General features: G+C 37.5%; 1 long non-coding RNA gene across 1 annotated transcript; it reads left to right on the top strand.

Annotated features, from left to right (window-relative positions):
* On the top strand, nt 3,189-4,521 carry LOC108660881. The gene is made up of 3 exons (XR_001926580.1): nt 3,189-3,390; nt 3,608-3,681; nt 4,350-4,521. It is a non-coding gene; the product is annotated as an uncharacterized LOC108660881 (long non-coding RNA).

Genomic DNA, 22,170 nt, shown 5'->3' with positions numbered 1-22,170 from the left:
AAGGTGAGAGAGTGAAAGAGCACAAAAGGTTCTATGAAAAAGTGCTCAAAAGCATGAAACTGAAGCTAAAGAGAGAAAGTTATGGAAACTTTAAGGGAGGCTTCCATGAAGATGAAGAAATATGAGAGGGGAAAGGAAGAAGAAATGGTTGGAAGCTGCTGGAAATTGCTAGAGCTTTAGATATTTATATCTAAAGTTTATCCATTTCTCACTTAAATTACCAAAATGCCCTTAACATGGTGACTTTGTCTTCCTCTCATCCTTTGTGCAACCTTTTACTCTTTTGGCACTAGGGCAAGGTCCATAATAGTCTGGAAATACTCGAGTTCACGAAAACATAAAAATTTAGATCTAAGATGCAAAATGACCATTTTGCCCCTATTATGGAAATTATCATTATTTTTATTTTCTTCATTTATTTACCATCATAAACATCATTTATTCATTCCTTAGGCCTATTTAGACCTTAATAGCATAAAAAAACCCACTTGTAGGAGCTCACCAAGAGAAATTACAAAATTACCCCTGGTCCACATTATCGCTTTTACTTCTAGTTATGTGTCTATGGAGATCAAGATTTCACAGGTTCACTTCTGAATTACCCTTTTTAACTCAGTAATTAACCTAAATTGGCATTCGTAAACTTTATTAACCACCGTATCAAAATATGGTGTACTACAATTTTTCTTATTGTCCTCTGCCTCATTTGCACCCTAACGAAGATTAGGTGCCAGTGGAAAAGTAGACATGTCCACTCCCATAAAAACACCATAAGCTCGAAACACGTGGTCCATATGTTGATTAATTTGGGTCTTATAAGTCATGTGTTGCTCAAATTGTTGCCCAAGGTTCTCAACTATGTGCTCAAGATTCTCAATTCTTTGGGTCATTGCCAATTATTGGTGTCTTACTCGAGGGGGTGAAGGATGGTGTGTAGAAGAAGAAGTACCTCAAGTGGAATTTTGGGATTGGCGGAGGATAAGATTGAGATCAATTGGAAGTTTGGGTTGCAACAACTCCTCACTAGCATCCTAAGTTACACCAGCTTGCTTGCACAAAGCTATAATTAGATAAGGGAACCACAAGCCTGCACATTTTGATTATGTAGTGTGAGTCATGGCTTTGTAAATTACGTGACCAATATCAATTGTGCGTTCAGTCATGATGGAATGAATAAGGATGGCTCGATCTTTTGTAACATCACAAAGATGGGTAGTAGGAAGCAATTTAGAAGCTACAAAATATAACCACATCTTAGAAGTTGGTTTCATCACAGTCCTCTTGAATGAAACTGGTGCATTGTTGAAGAATCACCATTGAGCACCCTCATCACAGAGCATTTTAATGATATCAGCCTAATTCTCATGCTTAGCCAAATATTGACCATATCCATCATTTTAAATATTAGGAGTTTCATAAAATTCATTAATGGCATGGCTCGAGAATGGAACTAATTTACCTCGCACAAAAACAAAATCATCAGTGGCCTCAACAACATTAGCATAAAATTCTCTTACCAGAAGGATATTTGTAGCTGTTGGCGAGGCACAAAATTTGTCAGTGGTAGCCATCAATCATTGGTTGAAGGTCAAGGTGTGTAAACCCTTGATCTAGTCCTCGTTCAGGTATAGCAATTTTGTTTACAAGAGAACTTGCATGTCTAGCTACAGCTTCAGCTGACACAAATCTAATATGATCAAACGAACCACTAGGATTTTGGCTTGCCCGTTTGGGTGCCATTCTCAAATTTCCTATAATTAATTCTCAACCAAAAGAAAAGAAAAGTACCAAGAAAACATAATAGACCACCCACAATATTAGCCCATATGTCTTCTAATCATGATAAAATAATACCCATAGTATAAAGTAAAAATCCACTAATTACAATATTTCTAAACTAGTAGGCATAAAATAAAAAAAAATTTAAAATCAAGAAACTTACCCATATTCCCCAATTTTGACTTACCCTTGAAATTTAAAACACAAATCTAAACGATCTACCATACCGATAAAATAACTAAGCACAATGTCTCAAGAATCATTAACACCCATCACAAATTTCCAACAAAATAAATAAGGTGAAGCAAGTCAATAATATTTCTTAAAAAAAATAATAATAAAAAAAAATAAAAAAAAAATATATAAATAAATAGAAGAAATATTGAAACTTACTTGAAATCTTGAGCAAAAGTGTAGAAAATAAATGTGGGTAATGGGTACGGAGGAATTAAGGTGAAAAGGGAACAATGGTGAGTGGAAGAGTAGAGGAAAGATGGAGAGTAATGGGTAGGAAGAAAAGAGTGAAAAGTGCAAAAAATTTATTCTGAGAAGGGAGGGGTAGTTGTGCTGGTGTGAAAATGAGGGGGAGGGGGTTTATATGGGAAAGGAAGGCTGCTTATTGTTGGCTGCCCATGAAGGGTTTATGGGGTAGTGGGCTGTCCATTGTTGGTAGCTCACATTAGAGGGGGCCATGGCCTACCCTTTAGGGGCACCACTGTAGTACCCCGTACCTTGATATGGTGGCTAACAATGCTAGTTTTATGTTATTTATATTTATTTTATGTTTTTATAGGAGTAGGATCAAAAATAATTTCAATTGGTGAAGAAAGGTGCACAATAAACTATTGCTCTATTTGCATATGTTTCGGTTTTTCAAGTATATCTCCCATTAAAAAAGTCCAAATGACATAATTTTTGAACCATTAGAAATCTAAGAGGTAGGGCTACAACTTTGATGTTTACCACTTTGCCCAGTTTTGACGGGAAGGTGGTCAAAATCTTTGTTGAAGTGAAAGTACTACACTAGAGGAACAGAATTTGGCAGAACCTTTGAGCGCCATGGCGTTGGAAATTGAGAGCTGCGGCCCTCACTGTAATTTTCACAAATAATAGGTTTATGGGATTTTTGAAGCTAGGACTTTTTGGGGCTATTTAAAGGACCTCTTTCATAGGATTTTGGACCTTTTCCCAATGTTAAAAGAGTAAAAATATTGCACAAGAAAAGGAAGAAGACAAGTGGCCTTGTTAAGGGCATTATTGTAATTGCATGAGAAATTAGATAAGCTTTAACTATAAAGATCTCATCTTTTCTAGCAGCTTCTACATATCTCCATCAACTTCTTCTTCTTCCTCCTCCCATCTCACGTTTCTCTCATCTTCCATGAAAGCTTCTCTCAAGCTTCCATCACTCTCTCAGACTAAACTTAATTTTCATGCTTTACACACCCTATTGTAGGGTTTTTCATACTCTTTTACTCCTTCACCTTAAACAAACCCTTAACAGTCTATTTTCAATACTTTCTCTCACCAACTGAACTTTGTAGAAAGAGAAAGATAGGTTTCATGTTAGCTTGAGGACTCTTGGGAAGAAATTTCATTACAATCACCATGGTGAGTGATGAATTAGGACTAGTTTTAAGTTGTGGATGATGGCTAGTAATTAGAATTATGAGTTGTGTTATTTTCTGAACTTGTTTATCTACTTCTAGCCAATCAAATGGCAATTGGAAGATAGATAGGAAGGGCTATTGAAGCTTGATTTGGGAAACAGCTTTTGGAGTGATATTAATGTAAATTGGATTAGCTGTGATGTTTTTGTGTGTGATAGGTTCCAACAAGGCCCCTCAGCCCCATTCGGACCATTAGGGAGGTTAGAGTCGATTAATGGTTCAACAAATACCGGTGAGTGAACTTGCATTTCAAATGTTTTGGGGAAATGTTTATGTGTTTCAATGAATCATTTGGGAATTTTATTGGTTTTTGCTTTAAAATTTCCTGGGAACAAGCCTTTTATAAAATGTTTGATGTTGTGAAATGTGAAATGTGTAAAAGGATGAATCCATATGTTTTTGTATAATGTTGATATATATATATACTATGTCATAAATGGTACCATTGTGTGACAAATGCAACCGTGCATGTGCGGGGTGAGTGTGCACTTGTCGGTGATGACGGTGGTGAGGGAGATGGATGGTGATACTATCCAACTATGTGCACGATGTGGTGGGATGCACATGAGCTGGGTGAGATGCACATGATGAATCTTGAAAATTTACCGTTATTTGTAAATTGATTTTATTGCAACGAGAAACATTCTGTTTATACTGCCTTACTTAGATAATTGTTGGAAATTTCCCTTCTTTCCAATTTCATGCTGAATACGGTTCCTTCATCATTAAATGATTTTACAACCAAGGGTTTAATGGAGGGATTTTAATAAGAACTAAACTAAATGGCATTGTTTTTAAATAAGTGCATCATGTTTTCTAAACCATTCCTTGTCACTGCTTGTTCCCTTCCTATGTTCACTCATTGAGTTTGTACTCACGTTTTTAAAATTCATGTTTTAGGTTCTTTGAGCTAAAGGTGACTGGATCCTAGGACGAGGTGCTCCTCCCTATCCATTGCTCGATAGGTTTGTCATGATACTAAGTGTTAGCACCCACGCCCAAAGTCACTCTGCTGACGGTCAGAGTCTTTAAATGTGTACATGTAAACTGGATGTAACTTGCTAAAAATCATTCGGCAAACTATTTATGTATATTTCGATTAATGATACCATTATGAGTATATACCCAAATTTTATGAATTGATTTTAATGAAGTTATTATTTGAACATTATGATTTATAGATCTTAAAAAGAGAGTATGGATGATACATGGACTAATGTACAAGTTCATACAGGAAGGCTTGCTAGGGCCTAGTGGGCTATGCCTATTGGGTCCTTACGCCGGTCATGGCTTGAAATTGGGCAATGACGACCACGACCCACGTTGGACCTGACCGCAAGGTTACGGCCTAGCTTTGCAAGCATTGCGGCTGGAAATTCTTACTATCATTGGGCCACGGCCTTCCTTTTGGGGATCTGTGGCCCTAGTGATTACCTTTCTTTCTTTTTCTTTTGTGATTGGTAGCCCACTAAACACGAGGTCACAACTTACACCTTAAATGCACTACGGTCCACGTTGACGTGATCCAAGAGGCCATGGCTTGGCTTCGAGTGCGCCAAGGCTCGTGTTGTGGATTTCTTGCTACGCCGCGACTGTGAGACCTTAACCTCTATAGGCTTGTAACTAGGCATAGACACAATAACATAGGCCAGGGCTAGTTTCGTCATTTTCTCTAATAAGCTCCCAGAAGAAAGTTTTATGATATTTTAAGGTCTAAATAGGCATAAGACCACATAAATGATGTGTAATGATGAAAACACGAAGAAAACTAGAAATGATAATAATTTTCACAATAGGGGCAAAATGGTCATTTTGCACCCCGAATCAAAACTTTTAAAAGTTTTGCAACCCGAGCATGTCTAGACCATTATGGACTTGGTCTCAGTGTTAAAAGAGTAAAAAGATTGCAAAAAGGGTTGCATGAGAACAAGCTAACTAGTCAAGTGCATTTTTCGTAATTTCAAGGGAATGGATAAATTTGAGCTATAAATATCTTCTCCTTCTAGCAGCTTCTTGAAATTCCAGCAGCTTCTTCTTCTTCTCCTCTCAATTCACGTTACTTCCAACCTCCATGGAAGCTTGATATGGAGCTTTCATAATTTTCTCTCTCTAGCTTTAATTTTCATACCTTTGTGCCCTTTTGATTAGAATATTTGTATTCTTTCACTCTCTCACTTCAAAACCCTTGATAAATCTTATTTCCATACTTTATCTCACTAGTTGGGCATTTTAGAGAGAGAAAAAGAGAATTAAACCATTTGTTGGAAGCTATTAGAAGAGAATTCAACTACAAAGAAACCTTAGGGTGAGTGATGAACTAAGCTTGATTTTTAGCTATGAATAATGGCTAGTAATTGGGATTATGAGCTGTTTTATTGTTGAGTATGTTTATTCCTTTTATAATGATTAAGATAATGAACATAGATAGCCATTTAAAGTGGTAATTGAAAGCTTGCTAAGGGATAGCTTTTAGGGTTTATAAGTATGAGTGGACATTATGGTAATGTTAATTTGATGGTAGGTTCTAACGAAGCCCCATCACCCCAATTGGATCATTAGGGGAATTAGAGTCAGCTAAAGGCTCAACAATATACTGGTGAGTGAACTGCCTTCAAAACTTATTTGGGAATATAATGTACTTGTCACACATTTGAATGATTTTGTACAAACTTTTCTTAAAATAAGTGCCTTGGGAACAAGCTTTTGCTAAATGGTTTTGTGTTGTGATATACGGTTGCTATGGATTCTTGCACTATTGCATCATGATGATATATATATATGTTGTGCATGATAGTTGACATTGTGTATGATGATTATAATCGTGTGTGTGCACGATGTGGGGGAATGCACATGCCGATGATGATGGTGCTGTGAGAGATGGATGATGATAGTGCCCGTGTGCACGATGTGGGGGGATGTACATGATGGCACTGATTGTGCACGATGTGGGGGGATGCACGTGATGGCACCGACTATGTGCATAATATGGGGGGATGTACATGAGCTGGGTGTGATTATGATGATATGGGTGTTATTTATGTATGTATGCATATTTTTACTTATGAAATGAAAGAGCATAAAAATGATATATGATTGAAATGTATGTGAAATTTGATACATTGCACTTCGGGGATTTCCTGTGTTTCATGTTGTCGGTGTCATTTTAGCAGGATTGCTTTTATTAAGGGAATGGAAATCTTGTTCATGTTGCTCTATTCTGGCTGCAGCGAAAGTCATTCTCGCTACAACAAGAAACTTTCGGGTTTTTGAGAGCCTCACCAATTTAGTTCTTGCTGCAGCGAAAACACATTCTCGCTACATCAAGAAAGGTACTATAGCTTCTCGCTGCAACCAGAAACATTCTGTTTTAGGACCAAAATTTCACTGCAACAAGATTCATTCTCGCTACAGCGAAAAACTTTCTGTTTTGTTTCCTTTTTAGTTCGGTTTCTGCTCCATTTTCCATTTCTTTGGTACTATAGTTAAGCTTGGACTTCCAACATTAAGGAATAAGTGAATTAAGTTTAAAATAAGTAGGTTTGGTGAGAAACCCTCGGTCAGTTGAGGAACCCTCGTTCGGCTAAGAACTTAATCCTAACGTCGCTGCAGAGGAAAGGCATTCTCGTTCAGCTAAGATTCATTGTCGCATTTGACTTACTTGTGTATCACTGAAGCCTTCATTTTTTTCAAATTATTTGTTATGTATGGGTTCGTCATTACCAAGTGACTAATATTTAAGGGTTTAATGAGGGGTTTTCAATAAGAACTAAACTAAATTGCATTGTTTTAAAACAAGTGCTTCATGATTTTAAATTTTCCTTTTTTGTTGCTTGTTCCCTTCCTTGTACACTCACTGGGGTTTATACTCACCGTTTTCAACTTAATGTTTTCAGATCACGAGGCCGTTGGTAACTAGGTCAAGGTACCCTTGTAGACTCGACTGTTGGTAGATGTCTTCCCATTCAGTAGTTGTACATTCGTCGAGTTTCTCCACTGGACATCAAGTCTCCTTTTGATATGTATAGACAATTTAATGTAAATTATTAGAAGATCNTCCTTGTACACTCACTGGGTTTATACTCACCGTTTTCAACTTAATGTTTTCAGATCACGAGGCCGTTGGTAACTAGGTCAAGGTACCCTTGTAGACTCGACTGTTGGTAGATGTCTTCGCATTCAGTAGCTGTACATTCGTCGAGTTTCTCCACTGGACATCAAGTCTCCTTTTGATATGTATAGACAAACTTAATGTAAATTATTAAGATACATGTTGTAGACAACGTATATACACTTGTTTTGTATGCCAGCATGAAGTGGCAAATGTTTAATATTATCTTGACCCTAAGTTATGAAATGTGACTAAGCAGTTTATGATGGAATGATGAACACGTCTGATTATTAGGCTTGCTTGGGCTTAGTGGACTACGTCCATTTGGCCCATGCGCCGGTCATGGCCCGAAACTTGGGTCGTGACAATATTGGTATTGGAGCTCTAGGTTTGTCTAGGTCCTAAGACTTCCTTTTATTGGTCCAGCGGAGAGTCGGGTCTTTATGTGGGAACTTCAGTTGTGAAGTGTGAACCGTGACACATTTTATGACCAAGGGACAGCATAGATTCCCTATCTTAGAAACGACCTTTTGCCTTAAGTATGATTATAAAATGTGTTTAATAATAGATGTTTGCTCTTGTCTAGGTAAGAATACCGTCTAAGACACAAGCCGCCTCAAGACGGATGAGGGAGCAAGATGCTTCTATCGAGTTAACAGTTAGGCCAGAGGCATCTACCCTTAGGGGGCGAGGTAGACGTGGCAAGGCCACTAGGCTGGTGAGGGTGGATACTCTTGCGAGTAGGCGAGAGGAAAGACAGTCCTCAGGTGATGTAGAAAGACACCCAGCTGGGGGTATTACCATTGAGGATTTGGCGGCAGGCCTACAGGGAGTCAATCGGGTTGTAGAGGTGATGGTGACCCGTATGGAGGATATACAGAGGGTAATAGAGGGGTGACCTATAGTGCAAGAATCCCTTAGCTCCCAAGGACAGGCCAATCTCCAACATCATGAGGTCGAGAGGGGACATCTAGATATTTCTCTTCTTGATTTTCTCAAGCTTAAGCCTTCATCATTTTCAAGGTCTGATGCATCAGAGAAACCCCAAGTTTTCTTAGACAAGATGGAGAAGATTTGTAAAGCCTTAAGGTGTTCTAGTGTCCAATCAGTCGAGCTAGCTGCCTTTCAATTAGAGGATCTAGAGTAGGAGTGGTATAGCTCTTTATATAGGGGTAGACCGACAGATGCAGAATCGTTGACTTGGAGTGTCACGACCTAGTACTTCTCTCGAGCCCGTGACAACTGCAACGATGTCCCGACAGACATTCATTGCCCGAAATGCAGACCGAAACCTCGTAAGGCTTTTATATCAGTTTTTCTCACCTCCCCTATGAGCGACAGTTGTTAAATATCATGTTTTGAATGATTATAAACTATTTCCAAATCAAAACAATAGAAAAATAATTTTTGTCTCACAGGGGCATTTTGGTCATTTTTCCTCGAAAGTCTCAAAACCAGCTAAAAATATAGTATGCCAGTGGAAAACACATATTTCATAATCAAAAATAAGTTTAGATATCTAAAACATTCATTTAAAGTAAAATTATAACTATTTGAATATAATAAAATATTCAATAAAATATTCTATTTTCTTATAAAACAATATTTATAGAGTTATCGGTAAATAATTTTTATAGCGTAAAAGCTAAATAAATTCATACATACTGTAATACAAATAACCAAAATATAAAATTTAATTTGTAGTGACACATAAGCCCACGAACGACCAAAAGTATCAAAAGCGTAAACCTACAGTTTTTGAGGATGCAAGTTCAACTGTAGCCCTCAACAAAGTGAGCTATCTACCGACTATCCTGAGCCTGAAATGGGTGGAAAGGAAGGTGATTAGATTATAAAATCCCAGTGAGTAAACAAATACCATCTAAAATATCTAAAGCTGAGTAAATGAAGACAAATAAAATAGTTTAACATACTGTAATTCATCACCTTTCAACTCATTTCAACCAAATAAAATCAATTCATATAAATCGAGTAATCAACATGGCTTATGAATTTCTTAAAACTTTGGCTCGTGCCAAAATCGTTCTCATACTCAGTTGTCAGGGGTACCTTGGCCGAGGGCTATCCCAACCGAGTACGCCAAGGCTATTAAAAAGTTATGTACGCATAAATCATGTTTTTATTTTGAAAACATAGTCGTTCCTTGGCATTGGCTGAGTTCACCCTCACGTGGTGGTTTGGCGTGAAGTGAACTCTAAAGTGTTAACCTCAGGAGTTATCCAATCATGCCTCTCATACTGAGGTATGAATATAATAGGGTTACCGTGCCCCCTTTAGTAGGCTGGTCCACGAAACCCATCCATTGCAGCGACTAATCAATAACCCACCAATTCAATAAAATTTAACAGCATGACATGGCAATTTTATCATTATCCAGCCTATCAAGGCAAACAACAGTTTATACATTTACAACACAAATACCAATTCAGCCATTCATGCCAATATTGCCATAAGCTAATCAATTAGAACCATATATTCACAATTCATCAAATGGTCTCCAATTACTCTATTTTCAAAGCCATCATTCAATTTCAAGACAATTTATAAAATCATTTCATTTAAACACATTTTATTTATAAAGTATATAGATTTACCATTTAAACTCATTTTTCATAAAATCACAAAATCAGATAAAAACCATTTTAGATAATTAAGACGATAGTAAGGTTACTCACTATTTCGGGAGTCAAATTTTGAGTACTCCGATTCTTGATCGTCGGGTACTATCTCTTTACTTTGGCCAGAATGCTCACCACCTAGATATAATGCACAATAAACCAGTTACTACATTTGTGCTAAATTGTTATAAAACCAATTCAGGCTCTATACTAATGCATGAAATGGGATGTGAAATACTCGGGTAACTATCTAAATACGGTGTTCAATATAAATTCAATTATGTACCTAAATAAAACGGTATTGGCCTAATTCGATCTGTCACCCGATTAATTGGCCAATACATCCAATTCAACTCCAAATAATTCCATTTTTCTCCCATTACTCTGAATCATCAAACACAAGTTAAATAACTTGAAATATGGTAAAATCATCCTCACATTTTCTCTTGGAAAATTCGGCCATGGTGGGTGCATCAACATTATAATTTTTCAAGCTTGATTCTCACACCATAAATCACTAATTCCTAACCAAATCACTTGAAATAAAATCAAAATCATCATCAATATTCCACATGGAGAATTCAGCCAATGATAGGTGATGGAAGAACATGAATTTTTCTTGCTTGATTTTCATGCTACACATCACTAACTAACTAAAAACACTAAAATTCATTGAAATCTAAGCAAATCAAGCATCAAAACCTCCCTCTAAGTGTTCGGCCAACATGGGTATCCTCATGAAATCATGTGATTCAACCATGGAAAATAAGAAAAAATGCTTAAGAAAGAGAGATCTCAAGCTTAATTGAAAAAGCTCTCTCCACCACTTAAATTTTCTTAATTATCCATGATAATATTGGGTAAAATCCATGTGCTGGACAAGTGTTGGGTGGTGTAAAATTACAATTTTGCCCATAGGGTGGCAAAATGACTATTTTGCCCTTATGCTCGAAAAAATGTTAGAATTAAAAATTTTCACTTCTCAAACTCAAATTATACTCCAAATGATCAATCTTGGTAAAAAAATTTCATCCAACACTCACGTCTTAACCTCGGGTAGCAAAATGACCATTTTGCTCCTAGGTCATGAAAATTCCAATTTGACTCCAAATCGGTCCTCGAACTCCAAATCACCATTTTAAGTCATTCTAGGGTTTTAAAATTCTCAATTTCATCTTAAAATCTCTACTTGGACTAGTTTGAGGCTTAATTCCACTTAATTATACCATTTGGTACAATACCGTCCTTTAACGATTTTCGAGGTACCCAAGTAAGCAAACATGCATTCTTATGTAGGAATGGCATAATAAACATATTGTTGAGCTGGGCTTGACATGGAGTGAGTTCAGTATAGCTTTTCTAGATCGATTTCTATCACTCAGTGTACGTAATGCCATAACTAGAGAGTTCGAGACTTTGGTACAGACTTCGAGTATGACGGTGTTAGAGTACGACATCAAATTTACGCAGCTGGCTCGCTATGCACCCAATCTCATTTCTACTGAGGAGATGAAGATTCAGAGGTTTGTGGATGGGTTAGTGGAGCCATTGTTTAGGGTTGTGGCATCTCAAGATTTCAATACCTATTCCGCAGCAATGGATTGTGCTCAACGGATTGAGATGAGGACTAGTGAGAGTAGGGCTACGAGAGATAGAGCAAAAAAGGCCAAGACAGAGGGATATCAAGGTCGTAGAGATTTCAATAGTGGGATGTCATCTTTTAGCCGTCAAGGTCCACAAAGGGACTCATGATTGCCCTCGAGAGGGAGTGACTCGCTCGGTGTTAATGTTAGGGCAGGACAGAGAACCTTCAGTTTTGGGAGGCGGCAAGATTCTAGATAGAGTAGTCAAGTCACCCACCCTTGTGATATTTGTGGGAGACGATATAGTGGATGATGCTTCTGTAATGATAGAGTTTGTTATGGGTGTGGTCAACCTAGACATATTATGAGGAATTGCCCGATGGCTCATCAATCGCAAGGTTTTACTCGTGGCTCCACCCAGCCAGCTTCATCTGCTCCTTCAAACGTCGCCTCGTCTGATAAGGAAGCTAGTGGATCTATAGGTAGAGGTGCTGGTACTTCCTCTCAGGGCAGGCCATCTGGATCTAGATGTCAAAGTTTTATCGGTAGGGGCCAAGCAAGGGTGTTTGCTTGAACACAGTAGGAGGCCTAGACATCCAATGCAGTGGTCTTAGGTATTCTCTAAGTTTGTAATATGAATGCTCGGGTACTATTTGATCCTGGTGCTACCCATTCTTTTATCTCTCCATGTTTTACATCTCGTTTGGGTATAGATCATGTAAGGATAAAAGAACAATTAGTGGTGTCTACTCTTTTAAATGACGTATTTGTGGCAGAATGGGAATATGAGTCCTGTGTAGTATAAATCAAGGATAAAAACACTTTGGTGAATCTAGTGGTGTTAGACACCTTAGACTTTAATGTGATCTTGGGGATGGATTGGTTTTCACCTTGCCATGCTAGTGTGGACTGCTATCATAAATTGGTTAGATTTGATTTCCCCAGTGAACCATCATTTAGTGTTCAGAGGGATAGGAGTAATGCTCCAACCAATTTTATATCGGTCATATCTATTAGAAGATTATTACGACAAGGTTGTATAGGTTACTTAGCTATGGTAAGGGATACTCAAGCGAAGGTTGGAGATGTAAGTCAAGTGTCGGTGGTGAAGGAGTTCGTGGATGTATTTCCCGAGGAGCTACCAAGGTTGCCTCCCAAGTAGGAGATTGAATTTTGCATAGATTTAATTCCCGACACTAGACCTATATCCATACCACCATATAGAATAGCACCTGCAGAGCTTAAAGAGCTTAAGGATCAATTAGAAGATTTGTTGGATAAAGGCTTCATCCGTTCTAGTGTATCCCCATAGGGAGCACCGGTGTTATTTGTGAAGAAGAAAGATGGGTCACTTAGGCTGTGCATTGATTATCGACAGCTTAATAAAGTGACAGTGAAGAATAAGTATCCTCTCCCAAGAATAGATGATTTATTTGATCAACTACAAGGAGCACAATGTTTCTCTAAGATAGATTTGCAATTTGGGTACCATCAGTTGAGGATCCGAAATGAAGATGTACCAAAGATCGCATTTCGAACAAGGTATGGGCACTATGAGTTCTTGGTGATGTCATTCGAGCTCACGAATGCTTTTGTGGCCTTTATGGATTTGATGAATTGAGTGTTCAAGCCTTATTTGGACAAATTTGTAGTAGTGTTTATTGATGATATCTTGATCTACTCGAGGAGTAGGGAGGAGCATGAGCAGCATCTTAAGATAGTGCTCCAAATTTTGAAAGAACATCGATTGTATGCCAAGTTCTCCAAGTGTGAGTTTTGGCTTGAAAACGTTGCATTCTTAGGGCATGTGGTATCTAAGGACCGGGTACAAGTTGATTCAAAGAAAGTTGAGGCAATGGAAAAATGGCCAAGGCCAACCTCAATTACGGAGATTAGAAGATTTTTGGGTTTAGCTGGCTATTATCGTCATTTCGTGAAGGACTTCTCCAAAATAGTTGCCCTTTTGACTAAGCTGACACGTAAGGATACAAAATTTGAGTGGTCTGATGCTTGTGAGGATAACTTTGAGAAGCTTAAGGCATGTCTCACCACAGCTTCAATATTAAGCCTACTGCAAGGCATAGAGGGTTATACGGTATTCTGTGATGCATCGCGAGTTAGTTTAGGGTGTGTATTAATGCAGCAGGGGAAAGTGATTGCGTATGCATCAAGGTAACTTAAAAGGCATGAGCAGAGTTACCCCACACACGATTTAGAAATGGCAACGATCGTGTTTGCCTTAAAGATTTGGAGGCATTACTTGTATGGTGAGACTTGCGAGATATATACGGACCACAAAAGTTTAAAGTATATATTTCAGCAAAGGGATCTTAACTTGCGGCAACGTAGGTGGATGGAGCTGCTAAAGGATTATGATTGTACTATTATCTACCATCTCGATAAGGCAAATGTAGTGGTGGATGCCTTGAGTCAAAAATCGATGGGAAGTCTAGCACATATTTCTACAGATAGGAGATCCTTGATTAAGGAGATTCATAGCTTAGGAGACATGAGAGTGCATTTGGATGTTTCAGAGGCAAATGCATTGCTAGCACATTTTAGAGTGAGGCCTATCTTAATAGACCGGATCAAAGAAGCACAAAGTAAAGATGATTTCATGGCTAAGGCCTTAGAGGATCCTCAAGGAAAGAAAGGGAAGACGTTTACCAAAGGCACAGATGGAGTGTTGAGGTATGGAACTAGAGTTTATGTGCCGAACAGGGATGGACTGAGGAGAGAAATATTAGAGGAGGCTCACATGGCAGCTTATGTGGTATATCTAGGGGCTACAAAGATGTATCAAGATTTGAAGGGGGTGTATTGGTGGGAAGGACTTAAAAGAAATGTAGCTGAGTTCGTCTCCAAAAGCCTAGTTTATCAGTAGGTTAAGGCCGAGCATCAAAGGCTTGTAGGGCTATTACAGCCGTTACCCGTGCCTGAATGGAAGTGGAAGCATATTGCCATGGACTTTGTAACGGGTTTGCCTCAAACTAGTGGGGGTTACGACTCGATTTGGATCATAGTAGACCGGTTAATGAAGTCAGCCCATTTTCTTCAGGTTAAAACTATTTATGGTGCTGCCCAATACGCTCGAGTTTACATGGATGAGATAGTACAACTACATGGTATCTCCATTTCTATAGTATCTAACAGAAGAGCTCAGTTTACTAGTAGGTTCTGGGGAAAGTTGCAGGAAGCGTTAGGCACTAAGTTGGACTTTAGCATGGCTTTCCACCCGTAAACCGATGGCCAGTCTGAACGGATGATATAGACATTGGAAGATATGTTGAGGGCTTGCGTGATAGACCTTGGGGTCAAGTGGGATAAATATCTACCCTTAGTAGAGTTTGTCTACAACAACAGTTTCCAAATTAGCATCCAAATGGCACCATTTGAAGCATTATATGGACGGAGATGTAGGTCACCCATTGGATGGCTAGAGGTGGGAGAAAGGAAACTCTTGGGGCCTGAGTTGGTGCAGGATGCCACCTAGAAAATACACATGATTCGACAACGGATGTTAACAGCACAAAGTAGACAAAAATCATATGCTGATAATAGACAGAGAGACTTGGAATTTCAAGTGGAGGATCACGTATTCCTGAAGGTCTCACTAAGTAAAGGGGTAATGAGGTTTGGCAAGAAAGGAAAATTAAGCCCTCGGTATATAGGACCCTTCGAGATCTTAGAAAAGGTTGGAGCGGTGGCTTATCGTTTGGCGCTACCACCAGACCTCTCGAATATTCACCCCGTGTTTCATGTGTCCATGTTTAAGAAGTACAACCCGGATCTATCACATGTAATACGGTATGAAACCATTTAGTTGCAAGATGATCTAACTTATGAGGAGCAACCGGTAGCTATCCTTGATAGGCAAGTTAAAAAGCTCCGTTCAAAGGATGTAGCCTCAGTGAAAGTACTGCGACAAAACCACACTAGTGAAGAGGTAACGTGGGAAGCCGAGGAGGAGATGCGAACCAAATATCCACACCTCTTTGATACTTAAAGGTATGTTATCTTGTAGCTGAATTTAAATTCGGGGACCGAATTTCTTTAAGTGGGGGAGAATGTGTGACCTCAACCTCTATAGGCTTGTAATTAGGCATAGACATAATAACATAGACTAGGGGTAGTTTCATCATTTTCTTTAATAAGCTCCCAGAAGAAAGTTTTATGATATTTTAAGGTTTAAATAGGCATAAGACCGTATAAATGATGTGTAATGATGAAAACATGAAGAAAACTAGAAATGACAATAATTTGCATAATAGGGGCAAAATGGTCATTTTGCACCCCAAGTCAAAACTTTTAAAGTTTCGCAACCTAAGCATGTCTAGACCATTATGGACTAGGTCTCAGTGTTAAAAGAGTAAAAGGATTGCACAAAGGGTTGCATGAGAACAAGCTAACTAGTAAAGGGCATTTTCATAATTTCAAGGGAATGGATAAATTTGAGCTATAAATATCTTCTCCTTCTAACAGCTTCTTAAAATTCCAGCAGCTTTTTCTGTTTCTTCTCCTCTCAATTCACATTACTTCCAACCTCCATGGAAGCTTGATATGGAGCTTGCATAATTTTCTCTCTCTAGCTTTAATTTTCATACCTTTATAATCTTATTTCCATACTTTTTCTCACTAGTTGGCCATTTTAGAGAGAGAAAGAGAGAATTACACCATTTGTTGGAAGCTATTGGAAGATAATTCAACTACAAAGAAACCTTAGGGTGAGTGATGAACTAAGATTGATTTTTAGCTGTGAATAATGGCTAATAATTGGGATTATGAGCTGTTTTATTGGTGAGTATGTTCATTCCTTTTATAGTGATTAAGATAGTGAACATAGATAGCCATTTAAAGTGGCAATTGAAAGCTTGCTAAGGGATAGCTTTTAGGGTTTATAAGTATGAATGGACATTATGGTAATGTTAATTTGATGGTAGCTTCTAACGAAGCCCCATCACCCCAATTGGATCATTAGGGGAATTAGAGTCAGCTAAAGGCTCAACAATATACTAGTGAGTGAACTGCCTTCAAAACTTATTTGGGAATATAATGTACTTGTCACACATTTGAATGATTTTGTACAAACTTTTCTTAAAATAAGTGCCTTGAGAACAAGCTTTTGCTAAATAGTTTTGTGTTGTGATATGCGATTGCTATGGATTCTTGCACTATTGCATCATGATGATATATATATGTTGTGCATGATAGTTGACATTGTGTATGATGATTGTAACTGTGTGTGTACACGATGTGGGGGAATGCACATGCCGGTGATGATGGTGGTGTGAGAGATGGATGATGATAGTGCCCGTGTGCACGATGTGGGGGGATGTACACGATGGCACTGATTGTGCACGATGTGGGGGGATGCACACGATGGTGTCGGTTATGTGCACAATGTGGCGGGATGTAAATGAGTCGGGTGTGATTATGTTGATATGAATGTTATTTATGTATGTATGCATATCTTTACTTATGAAATGAAAGAGCATGAAAATGATATATGATTGAAATGTATGTGAAATTTGATACATTGCACTTTGGGGATTTCATGTGTTTCATGTTGTCAGTGTCATTTCTATAGGATGGCTTTTATAGTGGGAATGGAAATCTTGTTCATGTTGCTCTGTTCTCGCTACAACGAAATTCATTCTCGCTGCAGCGAGAAACTCTTGTGTTTTTAAGAGCCTCACCAGTTTGGTTCTCGCTGTAACGAGAAAGGTACAGTAGCTTTCACTGCAGCAAGAATGAATCTCGCTGCAACGAGAAACATTTTGTTTTAGGACCAAAATTTCGCTACAGCTAGAATGAATCTTGCTGCAACGAAAAACTTTCTGTTTTGTTTCCTTTTTTATTCGGTTGCTGCTCCATTTTCCATTTCTTTGGTACCATAGTTGAGCTTGGACTTCCAACATTAAGGAATAAGTGAATTAAGTTTAAAATAAGTAGGTTTGGTGAGAAACCCTCGGTCAGTTGAGGAACCCTCGGTCAGCTAATAACTTAATCCCAACGTCGCTATAGCGGAAAGGCATTCTCGCTGCAGCTAAGATTCGTTGTCGCATTTGACTTGCTTGTGTATCACTGAAGCCTTCATTTTTTTCAAATCATTTGTTATGTATGGGTTCATCATTACCAAGTGATTAATATTTAAGGGTTTAATGAGGGATTTTCAATATGAATGAAATTAAATTGCATTGTATTAAAACAAGTGCATCATGATTTTAAATTCTCCTTTATGGTTGCTTGTTCCCTTCGTTGTTCACTCATTGGGTTTATACTCACCGTTTTCAACTTCATGTTTTCAGATCACGAGGTCGTTGGTAACTAGGTCGAGGTACCCTTGTAGACTCGACTATTGGTAGGTGTCTCGGCATTCAGTAGCTATACATTCGTCAAATTTCTCCGCTGGACATCGAGTCTCCTTTTGATATGTATAGACAAACTTAATGTAAATTATTAAGATACATGTTGTAAACAACGTATATACACTTGTTTGGTATGCCAATATGAGGTGGCAAATGTTTAATATTATCTCGACCCTAAGTTATGAAATGTGACTTAGCAGTTTATGATGGAATGATGAACACGCCAGATTATTAGGCTTGCTTGGGCTTAGTGGACTCCGTCCATCTGGCCCATGCACCGGTCATGGCCCAGAATTTGGCTCGTGACAACGACCTACCCCTTTCCCCACTTTTTTTTTTGAATTTTTTTCTGCTTTCAAATATACTCGCAAAAGAAATAAAAATTGCTAATAATTTTTAATAAAAAGAAAATTAAATCAATGAAATTTAAGTGAGGAAATAAATAGAGTTAGAATGCTTGGGTTGCCTTTCAAGAAGTGTTTGAGTTATAGTCTTCAGTTTGACTTTCTCTTATTTGATTGCATTGGTAAGAGTGATTGAAGACCTATGACGATCAAAATCGCCACCCCAATAGTGCTTTAATCATTACCTATTCACCTTGAAAGTTGATTTATCATCAACTACTTCCATAGCTCCATGAGGATATACTTTCATCACAATGAAAGGTCTAGACCAATGAGATTTCAACTTTCCAAGAAATAATCTGAAACGAGAATTATAAAGAAGAACATGTTGGCCAAGCTCAAAATTTTGCTTTATAATTTTTTGGTCATGCCATCATTTAATCTTCTCTTTGTAGATTCTTACAACCTCATAAGCTTGTTGACAGAATTCATCCAACTCATTGAGTTGCAGAAGGTGTTTTTCTCTAGCTGCTTGAAGATCAAAATTAAGTTTTTTAATTGCCTAATATGCCTTGTGTTAATGCTCAACTAGAAGATGACAAGCTTTTCGTAACACCAATCTATAAGGAGACATCCCAATTAAAGTTTTATATGCAATCCTATATGCCCACAAAGCATCATCCAACTTTTTTAACCAATCTTTTCTAGGAGGACAAACAATCTTCTCCAAAGTTCTTTTACTTTTTCAATTTGAAACTTCACCTTGGCCACTTGTTTAACGATTATAAGTAGTGGCTATTTTGTGCTTGACTCCATATTTGGCCAAGATTGCCTCAAAATTTTTGTTGCAGAAGTGAGTCATTTCATCACTAATTGTGGCTCTAGGTGTACCAAAACGTGTGAAATGTTCCTTTGCAAGTAGTTTATCACTACCTTAGAGTCATTCCTTGGTAATGCAATAGCTTCGACCCATTTAGAGACATAATCAACAACAACCAAGATGTATTCATTATTGAAGGATGGAATGAATGGACCCATAAAATCAATTCCCCACACATCAAAAATTTCAACTTCAAGGATGTTGTTGAGAGGCATCTCATGTCTCCTAGAAATATTTGCCATTCTTTGACATCTATCACATCTTTCGACAAAATTATGGACATTTTTGAAAAGAGAAGGCCAATAAAAACCTGATTGTAGAACCTTTGCAACAGTTCGTTTTCCCTCATAATGTCTTCCATAATCAGATGAATGGTAATGATGAAGAATATTTTCAAATTCTTCTTCAAGAACATAGTTTCTAATGGTATGATCTCCATAATGTTTATAAAGAAAAGGCTTATCCCACATGTAGTATTTAACATCGTGCAAGAATTTCTTCTTTTGTTGAGAATTAAATTTAGGAGGGGAGAGTTTACTCATGAGATAGCTCACAAAATCAGCATACCATGGCAAAATTTTCTACTTCTCGACATCAAATAATTGCTCATCAAGAAAGGTCTCATTGATCACTATTGAAATCCTAACTTGATCTCCATTTTTCAATCTAGATAAATGATTTGCCACTTGATTTTTTGTATCTTTTCTATCTCGAATTTCTAAGTCGAATTCTTGAAGCAAAAGTACCCATCTTATCAAGTGTGGTTTTGCATCTTCTTTTTTGGATCAGACATTTAATAATTGCATGGTCAAGGTAGACAATTACTTTAGTACCAATAAGATAAGAGCGAAATTTATCAAAAATAAAAACAATAGCAAGTAACTCCTTTTCAGTTGTGGTGTAATTTGCTTGAACCTTATTCAATGTTTTGCTAGCATAATAAATAAGATACAATATTTTTGCTTTTCGTTGGCCTAAAACTACGTAAATTGCATAATCACTAGCATCAGACGTTAGTTCAAAAGGCAGATTCCAATAAGGAACAATGATAATAAGAGTAAAAATTAATCTCTTTTTTAGTTCAACAAAAGCATCATGACAAGCATCATCAAAATTAAAAGGAGTATCCTTTTCTAACAAATCACAAAGTGATTTAGAAATTTTAGAAAAATCTCTAATGAATCTCCTATAGAATCCAACATATCCTAATAAACTACGAATGCCTTTAATAGAGGTGGGAGGTGAAAGTTTTTCAATTGTTTCGATTTTTGCTTTGTCTACTTCTAAACCTTTCCTAGGGACTTGAAGGCCTAAGACTATGCCTTCTTACACCATAAAGTGACATTTTTCCCAATTTAAAACTAAATTAGTTGCTTCACATCTCTTAAGCACTATAGCAATATTAACTAAACAATCATCAAAATTATTCCCAAAAACTAAAAACTCATCCATAAATACTTCCAAAAACTTTTCAACCATATCAGAAAAAATTGTCATCATACATTTCTAAAAGGTGGCTGGATCATTACAAAGTTCAAAAGGCATTTTACGAAATGCAAAAGTTCTATAAGGATAAGTAAAGGTGGTTTTTTCTTGGTCTTCAGAAGCAATGGCAATTTGATTATAACCAGGGTATCCATCCAAAAAGCAATAAAAATCCTTACCTGCTAGTCTATCAAGAATTTGATCAATAAAAAGTAGTGCAAAGTGATCTTTTATAGTGGCTTTGTTCAATTTTCTATAGTCCATACATACTTTCCATCTAGTCACAGTTCTAGTGGGAATAAGCTCATTATTTTCATTAGAGACTACAGTCATACATCCTTTCTTAGGGACACATTGACTGGACTTGCCCATAAACTGTCAAAAATAGAATAGATAATACCTGCATTTAGCCACTTGATAATTTATTTCTTTACTACCTCTTTCATGATCGGATTCAGCCTTCGTTGATGCTTAATGGTTGCCTTGTGATTTTCTTCCAAAAGAATTTTGTGCATACAAATTGATGGACTAATTCCTTTTATGTCTGCAATGGTCCACCCAATTGCTTTTTGGTAGTCTCTTAAAACTCGAAGGAGTTTATTTTCCTATTCATCAGAAAGAGGAGAAGAAATAATTAATGGTAGTGTAGAAGAATTTCCCAAAAAAGTGTACCTTAGATGATTAGGCAGTGGTTTGAGCTCAAGTGAAGGAGGTTCTTCATTGGAAGGCTTGATTGGTGAAGCTGTAACTGATAATTCCAAAGACTCAAATTGGGATTTTGGGAGACATGATAGGGCATTAAGATGGTTAGCATATTCAAGAACTTTGTCATCAATAATATCACATGAAGAATTCAAAGAAGTTTTGTCACGACCCAAATTCCGGGTCATGACCGGCGCATGGCTCCAATGGACATAATCCACTAAACCCAAGCAAGCCTATTATTTATTTTACTCATGATTCTATTTATTATCACTAAGTCCTATTTCATGACTTTGAGTCAAAATAGTGATATACATTGCCAACTCGTACTGGCATTACTCTTTTAAAATTTACATTTAAGTTCATCTATACATAACAAAATAATACTCGACCTCCAGCGGAGTGACTCGGATGGATATACAGCTACCGAATGCCGAGACACCTACCAGAAGATGTACACAGATCTACAAGGACACCTCGTCCTAATTATCGGCTACCTCGTGATCTGAAAACATGAATTTGAAAATGGTGAGTATAAACCCAGTGAGTGAACAAGGAAGGGAACAAGCAACAATTAGGAAAAATTTAAAATCATGATGCACTTGTTTCAAA

This window comes from Theobroma cacao, chromosome 2 (genome assembly GCF_000208745.1).
Source record: "Theobroma cacao cultivar B97-61/B2 chromosome 2, Criollo_cocoa_genome_V2, whole genome shotgun sequence".
NCBI lineage: Eukaryota > Viridiplantae > Streptophyta > Magnoliopsida > Malvales > Malvaceae > Theobroma > Theobroma cacao.
The sequence above is the reverse complement of the archived record's forward strand: the minus strand, read 5'-3'. Positions and strand labels throughout refer to the sequence as shown.